We start from the raw sequence: 18,722 nt of genomic DNA on the forward strand, positions 1-18,722 counted from the left end.
TCGTCGACCTTCTTTTCAAAATGGTTGACGAAGTCATCTGCAGAGAGGGAGGAGGGGGATTCAGGAGGGAGGAGAAGGTGGCAAAGAGCTTCCTAGGGTTAGAGGCAGATGCTTGAAATTTAGAGTGGTAGAAAGTGGCTTTAGCAGCAGAGACAGAGGAGGAAAATGTAGAGAGGAGGGAGTGAAAGGATGCCAGGTCCGCAGGGAGGCGAGTTTTCCTCCATTTCCGCTCGGCTGCCCGGAGCCCGGATTTGGATACAAAAAGATTTCCCAAGCTTTAAACATTCCAAGGACACTGTGCAAGCGATAACATTGAAATGGAAGGAGTATCAGACCACTGCAAATCTACCAAGACCTGGCCGTCCCTCTAAACTTTCAGCTCATACAAGGAGAAGACTGATCAGAGATGCAGCCAAGAGGCCCATGATCACTCTGGATGAACTGCAGAGATCTACAGCTGAGGTGGGAGACTCTGTCCATAGGACAACAATCAGTCGTATATTGCACAAATCTGGCCTTTATGGAAGAGTGGCAAGACGAAAGCCATTTCTTAAAGATATCCATAAAAAGTGTTGTTTAAAGTTTGCCACAAGCCACCTGGGAGACACACCAAACATGTGGAAGAAGGTGCTCTGGTCAGATGAAACCAAAATTGAACTTTTTGGCAACAATGCAAAACATTATGTTTGGCGTAAAAGCAACACAGCTCATCACCCTGAACACACCATCTCCACTGTCAAACATGGTGGTGGCAGCATCATGGTTTGGGCCTGCTTTTATTCAGCAGGGACAGGGAGGATGTTTAAAATTGATGGGAAGATGTATGGAGCCAAATACAGGAATATTCTGGAAGAAAACCTGATGGAGTCTGCAAAAGACCTGAGACTGGGACGGAGATTTGTCTTCCAACAAGACAATGATCCAAAACATAAAGCAAAATCTACAATGGAATGGTTCAAAAATAAACATATCCAGGTGTTAGAATGGCCAAGTCAAAGTCCAGACCTGAATCCAATCGAGAATCTGTGGAAAGAACTGAAAACTGCTGTTCACAAATGCTCTCCATCCAACCTCACTGAGCTCGAGCTGTTTTGCGAGGAGGAATGGGAAAAAATTTCAGTCTCTCGATGTGCAAAACTGATAGAGACATACCCCAAGTGACTAACAGCTGTAATCGCAGCAAAAGGTGGCGCTACAAAGTATTAACTTAAGGGGGCTGAATAATTTTGCACGCCCAGTTTTTCAGTTTTTGATTTGTTAAAAAAGTTTGAAATATCCAATAAATGTCGTTCCACTTCATGATTGTGTCCCACTTGTTGTTGATTCTTCACAAAAAAATACAGTTTTATATCTTTATGTTTGAAGCCTGAAATGTGGCAAAAGGTCGCAAAGTTCAAGGGGGCCGAATACTTTCGCAAGGCACTGTATGTATATACATTTTGAGCAGGATGATCTATTTTAGATGCAATTTGAATGGGATTGAAGGAGAGCGAGAAAGAGACTATGACAATGCCAGCTGGGCTGCGCATGCTCTGAGGATGCGGCTCGGGATGCTGTCCGGGCTGGCAGCCTTGCAAGGGTTAACACGTTTAAATGTTTTACTCACATTGGCTGCAGTGAAGGAGAGCACGCAGGTTATCCTACATTTAGGCTATACGAATGTAACCTAACCCTGAGAACGATCTATTACGAAATATTATGCTCTTCCCACAACCGTAAGGCTCTCCAGAGGGTAGTGAGGTCTGCACAACGCATCACTGGGGGGGAAACTTCCTGCCCTCCAGGACAACTACACCACCCAATGTCACAGGAAGGCGAAAAAGATTATCAAGGACAACAACCACCCGAGCCACTGCCTGTTCACCCCGCTATCATCCAGAAGGTGAGGTCAGTACAGGTGCATCAAAGCTGGGACCGGTAGACTGAAAAACAGCTTCTATCTCAAGGCCATCAGACTGTTAAACAACCATCACTAACATTGAGTGGCTGCTGCAAAAATACTGACTCAAATCTGTCGTCACTTTAATAATACAAAATTGGATGTAATAAATGTATCACTAGCCACTATAAACAATGCCACTTTATATCATGTTTACATACCCTACATTACTCATCTCATATGTATATACTGTACTCTATAACATCTGCTGCATCTTTCCTTTGCCGTTCGGCCATCACTATATTTTTATGTACATACTCTTATTCATTCCTTTACACTTGTGTGTATAAGGTAGTTGTTGTGAAATTGTTAGATTACTTTTTAGATATTACTGCATTGTCGGAGCTAGAAGCACAAGCATTTCGCTACACTTGCATTAACATCTGCTAACCATGTGTATGTGACAAATACAATTTGATTTGATTTTGATGGGGGCAAGGAAGACATTCTGGATCTCTACAGTATATTTCAAATTCTCTATGGGTACCTAAAGTATAAAACTTTGACGTTTGAATACCAATTGAATTTATACTGCAGGTCATAATGTGTCACGCCATGACCTGAGTATTTTTTGTTTTCTTTATTGTTTTGGTTAGGTCAGGGTGTGACATGGGTGATGTATGTGTTTTTTTCACTGTCTAGGGGTTTTGTAGGTTTATGGGGTTGTTTATCAACTAGGTGTTTATATATGTCTATGGTTGCCTAGATTGGTTCTCAATTAGAGGCAGGTGTTTATCGTTGTCTCTGATTGGGAACCATATTTAGGCAGCCATCTTCTTTGGGTATTTCGTGGGTTATTATCTATGTCTAGTTGCCTGTGTTTGCACTTTTGTATCATAGCGTCATGTTTGTTTTGTTATTTTGTATAGTTTGTTTAGTATCTATCTTTATTAAAATGATCATGTATTCACATTACGCTGCGCCTTGGTCTCCTCTGTACAGCGAACGTGACAGAATGATTTGAATTATTTGGCATTGTGCGATATGCTATGCTTCAAAATTCACTCACAACATTAAGCCTCTTCTTATTACTATACTTTTTCATTACATCCTCTTACAGTACCATTGACAGTCTCGGTTATCATTTTTGTATTATTTTAACATCTGTAATCGTTATTATGTCATATAGTTGCAGACAGTGACAAGTGTAATGTCACATAGTTACAGGTACAGACGGTGACAAATGTAATGTCACATAGTTACAGGTACCGACGGTGACAAATGTAATGTCATATAGATTTGGACCAGTGAATGTTAAACATGGAGAGGTGAGTTTTACTCACACCCAGCCTGTCCTATCTCTCTCTCTCTCTGTCTCTCTGCTGGTTAATCACTTTTTGTTTCTCTGTTTTTCCGTTGACCTTTAAATCTAGGCCCAGCCGGAGCGGCGGGTGGCGGCCGGGGGAGGAGGAAGGTTGCTCGGCTCTGCATTCTCAGTTAAAGCACGGCTCTGACGCACACCCTTTTCATTTAGTGGTGATAAGCCACGCTTGACTGCCATCTCTTCCTAACTCCCTGCACACCTCCGCAGCTCCGCTCACACAGCTCACTGTTCTCAGACCGCAAATGAAAAATTAACACCGATGCCTCCTAACCACCAGCCAGCGCAGTCAGAACAGGGTACTAAGTGTAGAAACTCGACATCCAAATGCCTGAAGCAGTAACATTCACTTTCTGAGTTTGAGGAAATCGATAGTGCAGCTCCGATGATGCATCATCAGGCTGTTGTAACCACAGGAACCCAATCACTCAAACTCTGTTAATACCAGTACAATACTCCCATGCCAATCGGCTCCTCCTGTTAGTGTTGTATACATTTATCACGCTGTGAATTAGAGACCCTTTTTGAAGTCACTCAATATGTGTACTCTGGCTGATCCAGCAATACTCATGGGCTTTGGCTTCAATATTTTGTACCCTAAACTCTCTGTCTCACTAAAGGACCTGTAGGGAACTCTGGTCATAGACAGCCAAGAGGTTCACCTTGCACCCACTCAGGCCCAGTTTGCTACCCAATCCTCAGGCACACCACAACAATGGTGCTGTCCTGGATCAGGTCCTGTAATGTGGTTTGTAAATCGATCAATGGTCACAGAAGATACAGGGCCATGTTAGGACATCAGCCTGGTCGTTATTCCTAATCGTTACTGGTATTGATTACAGCAGTCAGTGTATTGAAGCGGCTGGTCAGAGTTATATGTCCCTGTTGAAGTCCGTCTGCAGCAGTGATCTCTTCCTACTCTGCCAATAATTGCTTCCTGTCTGACTTGCGTTTGCGGTGGCCTGCCCTACCCCGTTTAAAGCTTCTGAGGAGGGGGGTAGGAGTAACAAAAGGCAAGGGTGGTACCTGCACTGCAGTTCCACAGTCTAGGTTTGTCTTTATCAATATGTTTACAGCTCACATATGAATGTGACAACGACATAAATCACAAGGCAAGGCTAACAAACAGTACCTAACTGTCCCCAGATGCTTCTGGTGGGTTACTAACCTCTACACTGCTGTTACGCTGTGATTGGGCCAAACGACGCAAACAGGTTATTTCATTTTACTAGCTCCCTTTCTCCCCAAAGGGTAGGCCTAATCTTGTTTCAAAATTACTATCAGCCTACCATTATTTTGAACCTGAAACTCACGCGCGCACACACACATGACATGCAAGACCCTTTCTTCCTCCACCTGCTATAGCACTCAGTCACTATTCCTCTGCTCGGGTGCGAGGAAAGGCAAATCAATTTTAACACGGTGTACATGGTGTTCATCATTAAGCTCTCAAGTGCTCTACAGCAACTGCTTTTCATTCGCAACGTGTTCCTGGTTTTGTCCTTCTTTATAAAGAGGACCTGAAATCAAGAGAATACCAGGCAGAAAGTGAGAAAGAGAAAATGAAAGCATATTGTGGACAGCAGTGGTGACCCGTCATTCAGGGCAGACAGGGCAGAGTCCTACCTGTTTTGAGCCCCACCTGTTTACCTAAAAACAATATATATATACATATTTTTTCTTTGTTACCTGTTTTGCATGTTTTTTTTGCGTTAATATTTGTCACATATCAGTTTGGAAACAATGTAACAAAAAAATTATTTTGTTAATAAAGCTGCATACAAACATGGCCTCTTTTTTGCTTCTTGAGTAAGGCAGCTCCAAAATGCAGGTTTTTCAGCCTAGCTCAGTGCTTTCTGTGGTGGTGAGGAAGCCAGCGGAAAATACGGAGGGGTTGCTAATGTTCTCTACTTGCGCCGTGATTGGTTCAGTGTTCTGTCACTCAAGGGGACTCTGCGACACCACAAAATCTATGGGGAAAGCTCGAAAATTCAAGCCCCTTGGGTGCTGCCATAGGGTCCCCATCCAAGAATGCTCAAGGTCATTTGCTACAGATAAAATTACGTCAAATCACGTTATATCTACCATAGCTTTGATTGGACTAATCATATCAACATCATACTTTCAAAATCTTAGCTAGCAAGCTCAACTAGGACTATTCATAACGAATCAAGTCAACAATTTGCTGGCAAATCCTTTTCAATCCTTGTCATATAAAGATAAATTATAGATGAAACATATTGGTGCTCATCGGCAATTGGACATAAACATTAAACAACAAGTTGTAAATCGCAAATTCAACAATGAGTCGTTTGGCAGGAATCACTGCAAGCAATCACTAGCCTGCTATTCAGTAGAGAGAGGGTGTGTGGTCCAAGTCTAGGTTTAAGGGTCTCTTTTCCAACCTTAAAAGAATAAATATTCACTCGTAACACACCATGGGCCAGTGTTAAGGGAATTTTTTTATCAATGATGACTAATTATGTATACATTTAAATCAGGACTGACTAGTCCAAATGCTATTATGTACTGCACATGTATGAATTTTCTCTCTTGCTCCCATTCCCAATTGTATATAGGAGTTTAGAACAATGCCTTGGTACAAATGAATGAACTATCTCCAGATGGCAGGGACGGACTATCTCCAGACTGTCTAGAATGCTTATCTACACTGACTGACCTTGGCTTTAGGCGAGGAGGGAAGGCTTGAGAACTATAGGGCCTCTCTACCAGTGTCAAGAAGAGATAGAACATTTAGAAAACGCTGACATCATTTTAAGTTTATAACCTGTGGTAAAATGTGTATGAAGGCAGTACTCTCTTGAATTAAACGCTGTTACCTGACTTTTAAGACCGGGGCTCAGTCCATTCTTATAAAATAAGGGTCTTACAAACCCTTAATGCATTGACGGAGTGTTTAATTTTGATTGGGAATTAAAACAGAGGGATTTAGAATTCCTTCAACAGCCAGAAAGAGGTTGAATTATTTGGCCATGCTATCAATCCAGCATGACTTCTGCCACATTCAAAACAACTGGAGAGTCGGAACTGGGAAATCTCAGACTTGAGTGAGTTTAAGACAACTGGGAACTCTGAAAGAAACTTGCTCCGACTGGGAAAATACGTTTTGAACAATAATCCAACTCAGAATTCCAAGTCGGGACCTCTTTCTAGAGCTCCGACCTGAAGATCACTGTCATCAAGATTTGACCTAGTTTTTTTCCATATTCCCATTTCCAGAGAAGGCCAGACTTTAATGATGAAGTTTGATGACAAAATTTGCCCACAATAAGGAACACCGCACATCCTTCCTGTTCAAGTGAGCACAACACAAGGTGAGTCCAAAAAATGTATTGTATGCTGCTGCATAAATTATGTGATATGCCAGGGAGTTACAGTGGGGAGAACAAGTATTTGACACACTGCCAATTTTGCAGTCGTCCTGTCTGATAGCCACGTGTAGAGGTGGTAAGGATTCCCTTTATGGTGTTGAAAAGAAAGCTCTGTTGTTGGGACAGCTCTATGTAGGCCCTAACAGTTTGTGGTCACTGTTTGTCACCATTATAGTGCAAGGAATGTATTGTTTAATGTTGTGTTGTATAGTGGCTTTGCTGGCATGCATGTAAAGCATTTTTGGGGAGTTTACCTCACCAAGATTTGCAGGGCACAATCACCACTGGTGGACATGATGAATATGTTAGGTTTGAAAAAAGGTCCATTGGTGATTCTTTGATGCTGGTCAGGGCAACATGGGCTTCAGTCTCATGTTTGCACAAGCTAACAGCTCTCCACTTCTAGATCAGTCAGCCTCTCTGAATCAGCCAGAACAGACAGACCACAACCAGCCCACATACACTGAATAACTGACCAGAAACAGAGTACGAATCAACATGGTCATTTTATATATCATGAATATTGATAAAGGGGAAAAGGTCACCATGAGCTAGGGAATGTGACGGATTTGAGATTTCACTTTTTAATTGCATTTCGGCAAAATGGTGCCCTCCCAGAAAGGTTGCCTCACACTAGTTCTAATTCTATCAGGGCTGACTCTGTCCATTGCGTTGGTGAAGGGTAATTCCATGTTAACAGAATGATGCTGAGATTCAGATTTTTCACTTTAAAATGTATGTCAAACAAAAACCAAAGATTGTAAAGTTAAACAAAACATACAAAGCTTTGAACAATGACTACTTTAACAATTTCCACTGAAATGTTTAAAATGCCAAATCTGAGTGTCAGCATCAGTTTGTTTTCATGGATTGCCCTGAGGATAAATATATTTATTAATCTAGAGTGCCAGCACCAAAGGACACAATTAACTGTGGAAAGGTGTTCTCTCTTTATTCATTAGCATCATACATCTCTCTAATTGTCTGAAATAAATTAACACTCAAAGCAATATGTCCCATATGTAGCCCTGCCATGCATGCAAACAAAACATCAATAAGGATGTTTAACCTCTTGATACTCCCCACCCCGGATCCGGGATCGTGAATAAAGCCTCAGGCTCATTAGCATAACGCAACGTTAACGATTTCTGAAAATCGCAAATAAAATGAAAATAATGCGTCTGCTCTCAAGCTTAGCCTTTTCTTAACAACACTGTCATCTCAGATTTTCAAAATATGCTTTTGAACCATAGCAAATCACTAATTTGTGTAAGAGTATGCTAAGCTAGCTTAGCATTTTGAGTAGCATTTAGCACGCAACATTTTCACAAAAACCAGATAACCAAATAAATAAAATCATTTACCTTTGAAGAGCTTCGGATGTTTTCAATGAGGAGACTCTCAGTTACATAGCAAATGTTCAGTTTTTCCTGAATGAATCTTTGTGTAGGAGAAATCGCTCCGTTTTGTACATCACATTTGGCTACCGAAACGAACCGAAAATTCAGTCACCAAAACGTCAAACTTTTCCCGAATTAACTCCATAATATCGACCGAAATATGGCAAACATTGTTTAGAATCAATCCTCAAGGTGTTTTTTCACATATCTCTTCATTGATATGCAGTCCGTGGAAGCCTGCTTTCCCCTCAGAATCGCATGGAAAAATACCAGCAGCTGAAAAAGACGCACCAATTTCGACGGAGGACACCGGGCGGACACCTGGAAAATGTAGTCTCTTATGGTCAATCTTCCAATGATATGCCTACAAATACGTCACAATGCTGCAGACACCTTGGGGAAACGACAGAAAGGGCAGGCTCATTCCTCTCGCATTCACAGCCATATAAGGAGACAATGGAAAACGGAGCCTCAAAAATCCTGCTGGTTTCCTGGTTGCCGTTTCATCTTGGTTTTGCCTGTAGCTCCCGTTCTAGGGCACCCACAGACAATATCTTTGCAGTTCTGGAAAATTCAGAGTGTTTTCTTTCCAAAGCTATCAATTATATGCATAGTCGAGCATCTTTTTGTGACAAAATATCTTGTTTAAAACGGGAATGTTTTCATTCAATAATGAAATTGCGCCCCTAGAGTTTCAAGAGGTTAATTAAGATAGAGCAGAATAATTTGTTGAAATTATAAAGTGAAAATGAGTTGAAATTATTAAAGAAAAGAAAATGGATTATATTCTGAAGAAATCTGTTCTTTTCCAGGCTGCAAAGAATCATAAATGCGGTACGATGTGTGACCCCGGTTCGACCACTTTTGTCTCCTTGAGTTTATTTGCTTATCTGTTCCTCTGCCTTTCATTTGCAGAGGCATTGATGGGGTTGGTCTTAGCAGGAGCTATTGGACATCAATAGAGGAAGCGGTCAAAAGGTCTTACCTCGGTGGAGCAGATAGACAGAGTGTATACACCACAGCCAAAGAGATTTAAAACTTATATCAAGTAGCAACATCGTCATAAGCTAACAGACATAGTATTACAGACATACTTTGCAGATTCTAACACACAAATACTTAACATTTGTATATTCATTTTTGTTAGATATCATCCCCTCCCTTAACTTCTTCGATATAGGGGGCGCTCTTTTAATTTTTGGATAAAAAAACGTTCCCGTTTTAAACAAGATATTTTGTCACGAAAAGATGCTCTACTATGCATATAATTGACAGCATATAATTGACGTTTCCAAAACTGCAAAGATATTATCTGTGAGTTCCACAGAACTAATGCTACAGGTGAAACCAAGATGAAATTTCATACAGGAAATGCCCCAGATTTTGAATGTGCTGTGTTCCAATGTCTCCTTATATGGCTGTGAATGCTCCAGGAATGAGCCTACACTTTCTGTCGTTTCCCCAAGGTGTCTGCAGCATTGTGACATATTTGTAGGCATATCATTGGAAGATTGACCAGAAGAGACTACATTTACCAGGTGTCCGCTTGGTGTCCTCCGTCAAAATCTCAAGCTGCGTCCACTTTTCATTTGGTTCAGAGGAGAAAGGCAACTGCCACGAATGATTTATCATCGAATAGATATGTGAAAAACACCTTGAGGCTTGATTCTAAACAACGTTTGCCATGTTTCTGTCGATATTATGGAGTTAATTTAGAAAAATGTTCAGAGTTGTAATGACAACATTTTCGGGTTTTTTTCTTAGCCAAACGTGATGAACAAAATGGAGCGATTTCTCCTACACAAATAATCTTTTTGGAAAAACTGAACATTTGCTATCTAACTGAGAGTCTCCTCATTGAAAACATCCGAAGTTCTTCAAAGGTAAATTATTTTATTTGAATGCTTTTCTTGTTTTTGTGAAAATGTTGCCTGCTGAATGCTAGGCTTAATGCTATGCTAGCTATCAATACTCTTACACAAATGCTTGTGTAGCTATGGTTGAAAAGCATATTTTGAAATTCTGAGATGACAGTGTTGTTAACTAAAGGCTAAGCTTGTGAGCCAATATATTTATTTAATTTCATTTGCGATTTTCATGAATAGTTAACGTTCCGTTATGCTAATGATCTTGAGGCTATGATTACGCTCCTGGATACGGGATTGCTCGACGCTAGAGGTTAAAGACTATGGCCTTCTGCGAAATCAGTCTTGCCTAATACACTATATATGTAAAAGTATGTGGACACCCCTTCAAATTAGTGGATTCGGCACGCAGCCATGCAATCTCAATTGACATACTTACTGGAGAGCTCAGTAACTTTCAACGTGGTAGCGTCATAGGATGCCACCTTTCCAACAAGTCAGTTTGTCAAATTTTTATCCTGCTAGAGCTGCCCCGGTCAACTGTAAGTGTTGTTATTATGAAACGGAAAGGTCTAGGAGAAAAAGTGGTTCAGCCATGAAGTGATAGGCCACACAAGTTCACAGAACGGGATCGCCGTTTGCTGAAGCATGTAGCGTGTAAAAATCATGTGTCCTCAGTTGCAACACTCACTACCAAGTTCTAAACTGCCTCTGGAAGCAAAGTCAGCACGATAACTGCTCGTCGAGAAATTCATGACATGGGTTTCCATGGCCGAGCAGTCGCACAAAAGTCTAAGATCACTATGCCCAATGCCAAGCGTCGGCTGGAGTGGTGTAAAGCTCGTCGCCATTGGACTTTGGAGCAGTGGAAACACATTCCCTGGGGGGATGAATCACGCGTCACCATATGGCAGTCCGACGGCTTAACAACGGCTCAGCCGCGATGCTGAAGCCGAATGCTGAAGTGCCATACAGAAATGGTTTGTCGAGATCAGTGTGGATGAACTTGGCCTGTACAGAGCCCTGACCTTAACCCCATCAAACACCTTTGGGATGAATTGGAATACCAACTGCGAGCCAGGCCCAATCTAGTGGAAAGCCTTCCCAGAAGAGTGGAAGCTATCATAGAAGCAGAGGGGGGACAAATTCCATATTAATGCCCATGATTTTGGAATGAGATGTTTGACGAGCAGGTGTCCACATACCTATGGTCATGTAGTGTACTTTCTAAAACTGACATACTTCCCAGCTAGCACACACTATTGTAAAGTGGCTGTTCCACTGGATGTCAGAAGGTGAATTCACCAATTTGTAAGTCGCTCTGGATAAGAGCGTCTGCTAAATGACTTAAATGTAAATGTAATTCTGAGAACTATATGTTACTTACAGGCACTGAGCTAATCAATAATGTATTCTGCCTATTGCTTGACTTCAACATATAATTAAACAATTGATCTAAAAAAACTGATTTTCCCTAACGATAAATACACAAGCCCCCTACAAATATGTCAATTTATTATAATCCATATAAGAATTCACACGAGACGAGCTGTAGCCTGCACGTAGCCTTCATAAGGTATAATGTAGCTATAGTATGTTACTGTATTGTATACAAACATCACTTCCAGCTGCCCCCTGGCGGCAATTCTAAATATTTCTTAATGTATTCAAATCCTCCTCCTGCAGGATTATTTTCCTCCTGTGATGAAAGGGGTCGAATTCAGATCTGACATCTGTAAAACCTTCCAACAACTTTCTGGGAATTGTGCAGGATAGTTGCTTGGCTTTGGAACATTCTCAGCACATTTAAAGAACTTGTGTCATGTCTTATTATGTCTGTTCCTGTCCTTTCTCTTCACTCTGTCTCTCTCTGCTGGTCTTATTAGGTTACCTTCTCTTTCTCTCCTTCTCCAGCTGTTCCTCATCCTCCCTAACTACCTCATTCACCCTTTCCCCACCTGTTCCCTTTTTTCCCTCTGATTAGGTCTCTATTTCTCTCTCTGTTCCTGCTACTTTCGGTGTCAGATTCTCGTTTGTGTTTCTCATGCCAGAAGCAAGCTATCGTCTCGTTTGCTTCCTCCTTGTCCTATCCTGTCGGAGTCTGCCTGGCAGGTGCATCCTGTACACTACTAACTGTCTTTCGTTTGCACTGTGTCCAGTTCATCTGATGCTACGTGTGATCAGGTACCACTATTCCTCTATGACCCGCGCCTACCCAGAGCGACCTGCCTGTCGCCGCTACCCAGCTATTCTCCTCTGCTGCTAAGAAGGGGACTCTCTTGCTATTCATCAGAGGGACTTTATGTATCATTTGTCGCCCTCTCTGCGGGTAGTCTATTTTGCCATTATCAACGTCTGAAGAGGATCTATGTCTTTCCTGTGTTCTCATTAAAGAACTCTGTTTTTGTTAAACCGCTTTTGGGTCTTCACTCAAGTGCATAACAACTTGACAAAAAACCTTCTAAGAATGCTATCTAAAAAACATTACATTCTCAGAACATGAAGAAAACTTTCAGAAAAACCAATACAAAACATTGATAACGTACAGAGAAAGTTTTAAGAATGTTTTTGTTAAAACATATACTGTACATTCCATTCTCAGCATCAAAAAAGCTTTCTCTATCCTCTATGGGGGGCAGCAGGGGCGGCAGGGTAGCCTAGTGGTTAGAGCGTTGGGCTAGTAACCGGAAGGTTGCGAGTTCAAACCCCCAAGCTGACAAGGTACAAATCTGTCGTTCTGCCCCTGAACAGGCAGTTAACCCACTGTTCCCAGGCCATCATTGAAAATAAGAATTTGTTCTTAACTGACTTGCCTGGTTAAATAAAGGTAAAATTAAAAAAAATATATATATCTTGTTAAGTGTATTCACTAATTGGCCACCCCTGATCTTAAGTGTTTTTTTTACTTACTTAATTGTAAAAAAAAAAAAATACATACTTGTAAAAAAATGACTTACTTGTAAATGGTGTCTGTTTGACTAGAATAAAATGAACAGCTTTGTATGGTTAAAAAAACATGGTATGTGAGCTCCATCCTGGTGGCACAGTAGACTAATTCCATGGATTATTTTGTTTTATTTTACATCTGTGCTTGAGGTTCAAAAAAGCTAACCCAAAATAAGCTAGCATTGTTAATAAATGTCTTATTAAAGCATTCAGTGAAAGTGAATGAAGTGATTAAAAAATCTCCAAATAACCTATAATTCCCATTCTCAGAGTGTTAATAAAACCTCCCAAGAAAACTTAAAAGGAAGAATAAAACGTTCTCAGAATATTTCTATTTTCGCATAACCGAAAAGCTTACTATTGAGAACGCAAGTATGGGTATTAGGACATCAAATAGGCAAGATCAGAAAGAGTCAAGTACAGAAAGAAGATCACTTTGCAGTTGACATAGGTGTTTTTGTCACACTGCTGAAGCAACACAGTATACAAGACACTAACAGGATATGCATGTATTTGTGTGAGCTTTGCAGATGGTTCAGTACGAGGTGTCTGCCAAGCAAGTACATAATGCTTTTATGTCATACTGATGCTCTGGCATAATATTCAGTAATAAAGCTCCACTGCTTTTTTTACTCTTGACAAGCACCTCAATAGTATTTTATATTCTCTTTGCAATGATCTATGACGTTCAAAGCCTTAGAGTTGTGGAGGAATACAGCCATTAACACTTGTAGTTACATAGCGCAAAGAAAGCCAAATAATGCATCATATTTTGCTGTACCATCAGTGTACAACCCATTACTTCATACACATATAGCACTGTAAAGGAAGAGCTCAGAAAGAGAGGGAGAGAGAGAGTGACAGAGACAGACAGAGAAAGAGAAAGAGTGAGGGACAGACAAACAAAGAGACATGGAGACAGAGAGAGACATGGAGAGAGACACAGACAAATCTGACCACGACTCCATTTTCCTCCCACCTTCCTATAGGCAGAAACTCAAACAGGAAGTACCCATGCTAAGGACTATTCAACGCTGGTCTGATCAATCGGAATCCACACCTCAAGATCGTTTTGATCACGCGGACTGTGATATGTTCCGGGTAGCTTCCGTGACTAATATTGATGAATATACTGATACGGTGAATGAATTTATCAGGAAGTGCATAGGAGATGTTGTACCCAAAGTGACTATTAAAACTTACCCTAACCCCAAAAAAATGTAGATAGATGGCAGCATTATTCCAAAACTGAAAGCGCGAACCATTACATTTAACCATGGCAAGGTGACTGGGAATATGGAATAATACAAATAGTTTAGTTATTCCCTCTGCAAGGCAATCAAACAGGCAAAACCTCAGTATAGAGACAAAGTGGAGTGGACAAAGTCGCAATTCAACGGCTCAGAAACGAGACACGTGGCAGGGTCTACAAACAATCACCGACTACAAAACGAAAACCATTCACGTCGTAGACACCGACGTCTTGCTGCTGTACAAGCTAAACACCTTCTTCGCCCGCTTTGAGGATGACACAGTGCCACGAACGCGGCCCGCTACCAAGGACTGTGGGCCTTGCTTCTCCGTGGCCAACGTGAGTAAGACTTTTAAGCGTGTTAACCCTCGCAAGGCTGTCGGCCCAGACGGCATCTGTAGCCACGTCCTCAGAGCATGCGCAGACCAGCCGGCTGGTGTGTTTACAGACATATTCAATCTTTCCCTATCCCAGTCAGCTGTCCCCACATGCTTCAAGACGGCCACCACTGTTCCTGTACCCAAGAAAGCAAAGGTAACTGAACTGAATGACTATCTCCCTGTAGCACTTACTTCAGTCATCATGAAGTGCTTTGAGAGACGAGTCAAGGATCTTATCACCTCTACCTTACCTGTGAAGGGGTTAAACCAAGGCCTCATACCTTTTAAAAGGTTAATAAATTGTGTTATGATAAACTGTGTGTGTGTGTTAACACCTGTTTTGAGAGTTATACCCTTCAGACACTATCAGAAGTCAAAAACCGCCAACACTCATACTCCTCCTGTCTGGGCCCCACTGTGACTGTCTGAGGCTCTGAGAATACGACTGGTTTTCTGAGACCACAAGACTGCCGCAGGCTGTCATAAGATACTTGGACTCTTTCACCTTGTTATGACCCTATACTTGTGATGAAAGGTCAAGTTTCGCTCAAAGCCACTTCTGAGCTTTTAATTGCTGACAAGATGGTTGCTGCTGTCAGGGGGAGGTTAGATTAATTTAAATGTTGTGGCCAGGGAAAGTCAGGCAAGGGGAATTGCGGAGGCTATATAAGTTACAGGATGTCTTAGACACTTTGCAGAACCTGGGGAGAGCGATCATACAGGATGTCTTAGACACTTTGCAGAACCTGGGGAGAGCGATCATACACTGTACTCTGTACCAACTTCTGCCAACAATTGTATTACCAAAGGAGAATTTTAATACTTAAATTAAGTCTGTGTTCCTTTCTACTACCAATATATAAGTTTGAAAATTATATAGACCTGATCATCTGTTGCAGAATTTGCTAACCGCCCCAATAGATTGCCATCTCACTACACACTGCCCTATCCCATCTGGACAAGAGGAATACCTACGTATGTAAGAATGCTGTTCATTGACAATAGCTCAGCATTCAACAGCATAGTACCCTCCAACAGAGGAGTGGACTCAACTCACATGACTTGGACTCGAGTCAGACTTGAGTCACAATATGATGACTTGCAACTCGACTTTGACTTTAACATCAATGACTCGTGACTTGACTTAGACTTGATCCTTTTGACTCGACCTGACTTGATACCCTCCCCAAGCCCAAATATTAAAAATGATGCAATTAAAAAAGTGTGCAGCACATCAACTCTTCATTTAACGGATTACAGTTTGAATCGGACAGCAGCCAATCAAATTGTGCCACCTGAGAAAAAAGTTGTGCGTGGCAGTGTAGAAGAACGTTGGCGGGTGAATTCAGATGGAGCCCTTGGAAAGATGATACAAAAAATAAAAATCTGGATATAAAGTTGACGCTGTATCAACAAAAAACAGATTGCAACTTGCAAAACATGCGGGAAGAAAATTACAGACGGGGCGCAACAATTTTAACTTTGTTCGACATTTGAAGCTGCACAAAGAACGGTAAGTCGTGGCTAATATAGCCGACAGCTATATATTTTATTACTTTACTAGTGTAGGCTAACGTAACATTAAATTAATGAGCCTCCACACAGTCAAATCAAATGTATTTGTCACATACACATGGTTAGCAGATATTAATGCGAGTGTACCGAAATGCTTGTGCTTCTAGTTCCGACAATGCAGTAGTAACCAACGAGGAATCTAACCTAACAATTCCAAAACTACTACCTTATACACAAGTGTAAAGGGATAAATAATATGTGCATAAAGATATATGAATGAGTGATAGTACAGAACGGCATAGGCAACATGCAGAAGATGGTATTGAGTACAGTATATACATATGAGATGAGTAATGGAGGGTATGTAAACAAAAGTGTCATAATTTAAAGTGGCTAGTGATACATGTATTACATAAAGATGCAGTAGATGATATAGAGCACAGTATATACATATACATATGATATGAGTAATGTAGGGTATCTAAACATTATATTAAGTAGCATTGTTTAAAGTGGCTAGTGATATATTTTCCATCAATTTCCATCAATTCCCATTATTAAAGTGGCTGGAGTTGAGTCAGTGTGTTGGCAGCAGCCACTCAATGTTAGTGGTGGCTGTTTAACAGTATGATGGCCTTGAGATAGAAGCTGTTTTTAAGTCTCTCAGTCCCTGCTTTGATGCAAACTAGAATGAGCAAACTAGAATGCTATTTGGCCCTAAACAGAGAGTACACAGTGGCAGATTACCTGACCACTGTGACTGACCCATAATTAAGGAAAGCTTTGACTATGTACAGACTCAGTGAGCATAGCCTTGCTAATGAGAAAGGATGCCGTAGACAGACCTGGCTCTCAAGAGAAGACAGGCTACAGTATGTGCACACTGCCCACAAAATGAGGTAGAAACAGAGTTGCACTTCCTAACCTCCTGACAAATTTACAATCATATTAGAGACATATTTCCCTCAGATTACACAGATCGACAACAAATTTGAAAACAAATCCAATGTTGATAAACTCCCATCTATATTTGCCACAAAAAAGGGCAATCATTGAAGAACAAGCATCATTGTAAATACAACCCATATATGTTTATTTATTTTGTATTGTTTACTGTTTATTTTTTTAGTTTTATTTCACTTTTGTTAATGATCTATTTCATTTGCTTTGGCAATGTAAACATATGTTTCCCATTCCAATAAAGCCCATAAATTGAGAGAGAGAGCGAGAGAGTGAGAGCGAGAGAGAGAGACAGAGAGAGACACAGACAGTAAACTTGCAAGGCCCTAAATCTGTGTGGTTATATGTGTCTCACTGCCTATCCAAGTCCTGCTTTGTCCCAATATCCTCTGCCACAGGCCATCAATAAAATACCACCATAACCTACTCTATAATCTCCTAAATGACTGTCCTCGTGTTATTTGGAGGGTCTTTTGAACACTTACAGGCAGTTTCTAACATCAATAACATGAGCTTTTTGCCCAAGGTCTTCTTTATTTGAAATGCATGACTTTCCTTTTCTCTTCTACAATATTCTTGGAGCAGTTTCTTATTTCCATCCCTATAGGTTAGGTCTCACATGGGGAATCAACAGAAACTGCAGTAGGGTTTCCATTGTAGTGTACATAAAATCATCTTACATTACATGCTGTGAACCCGAGAATCTATGCAAATACTATCGTCTAAAAGTCTCAAATGTAAAGATGATAAGTCATTGTCCTTGAAATCTCATGTCACAGCGCTTGGTTTCTTGAATTCTTGAAGTCCTTTGCAATGGCACCCTCTTCATTCTGAAATAGCTCACTCCTAATCATGCAAAACAGAATATCAGAGAGGGGAATTCAATTTGTTCATTGTGAAAAAGTGAAAAATAATAACTTGTTTTTTCTCATTTCTGTATTTCATGCATTATTAAATGTGTTTCAGTTCATGCTTGGCGGCAACGAGAGATATAGGAGTAAAATGAAAGGGAACGGAGCACAGTGCAGGGGTCACAGAGACCAAATGAAGTGGAGCGCTGGGAGCAGGGCATAATGAAGTGTTCGCTCAGACGGGACGAGGTGAGGGGAGGCGAGGGCAAAGGTGTGAAGTGAGCGGGGGGGATAGAGCGAGGTGATGCCAGCATCTGACAGGATGCTGATTGGTCCTCGTCTCTCCATTTCGGCAAAGTGCGAAATGGATGTAATCAACATTCTGAAACCTGTGAAAAGCAACAACAGTCGTGATAGAGACAGACCTGTGCTGTGGTTTGGTGTCTTTGTTTGTTATTAGAGTGTACTGTTCCACTCTGGGATGTGGGTTGTAGGGGGTCACGCTGACATACTTGTCTTCTTTGCAACAGATAGGTAACTTTGAATAGAGCTGCCTCAGGAATGATAATAACCCTAGGCTATCACTGGAAGGAACCCGAACAGAGATTACATGGGTTTTGACAAAAAAACAAAACAGGTATAACTTTCAGACTACAAATGTTATTGGCAAGTGTTTCTTAATCCTGGTCCTGGGACCCAAAGGGGCCCTGGCACTACATACCTGATCCCGATCCCGCTAATCAAATAATCCAACACATACAGTGGTTCTTGTAACGGATTTCCTCCTGGGAAGGAGAGGCGGACCAAAATACAGCGTGGTTATAGTTCAGGTTTTTTAATAGGTAAACTCAACATAAACATAATACAAAACAATAAATGTGACAAAACCGAAACAGCCCTA

The sequence above is a fragment of the Oncorhynchus masou genome, chromosome 8 (assembly GCF_036934945.1).
Source record: "Oncorhynchus masou masou isolate Uvic2021 chromosome 8, UVic_Omas_1.1, whole genome shotgun sequence".
NCBI lineage: Eukaryota > Metazoa > Chordata > Actinopteri > Salmoniformes > Salmonidae > Oncorhynchus > Oncorhynchus masou.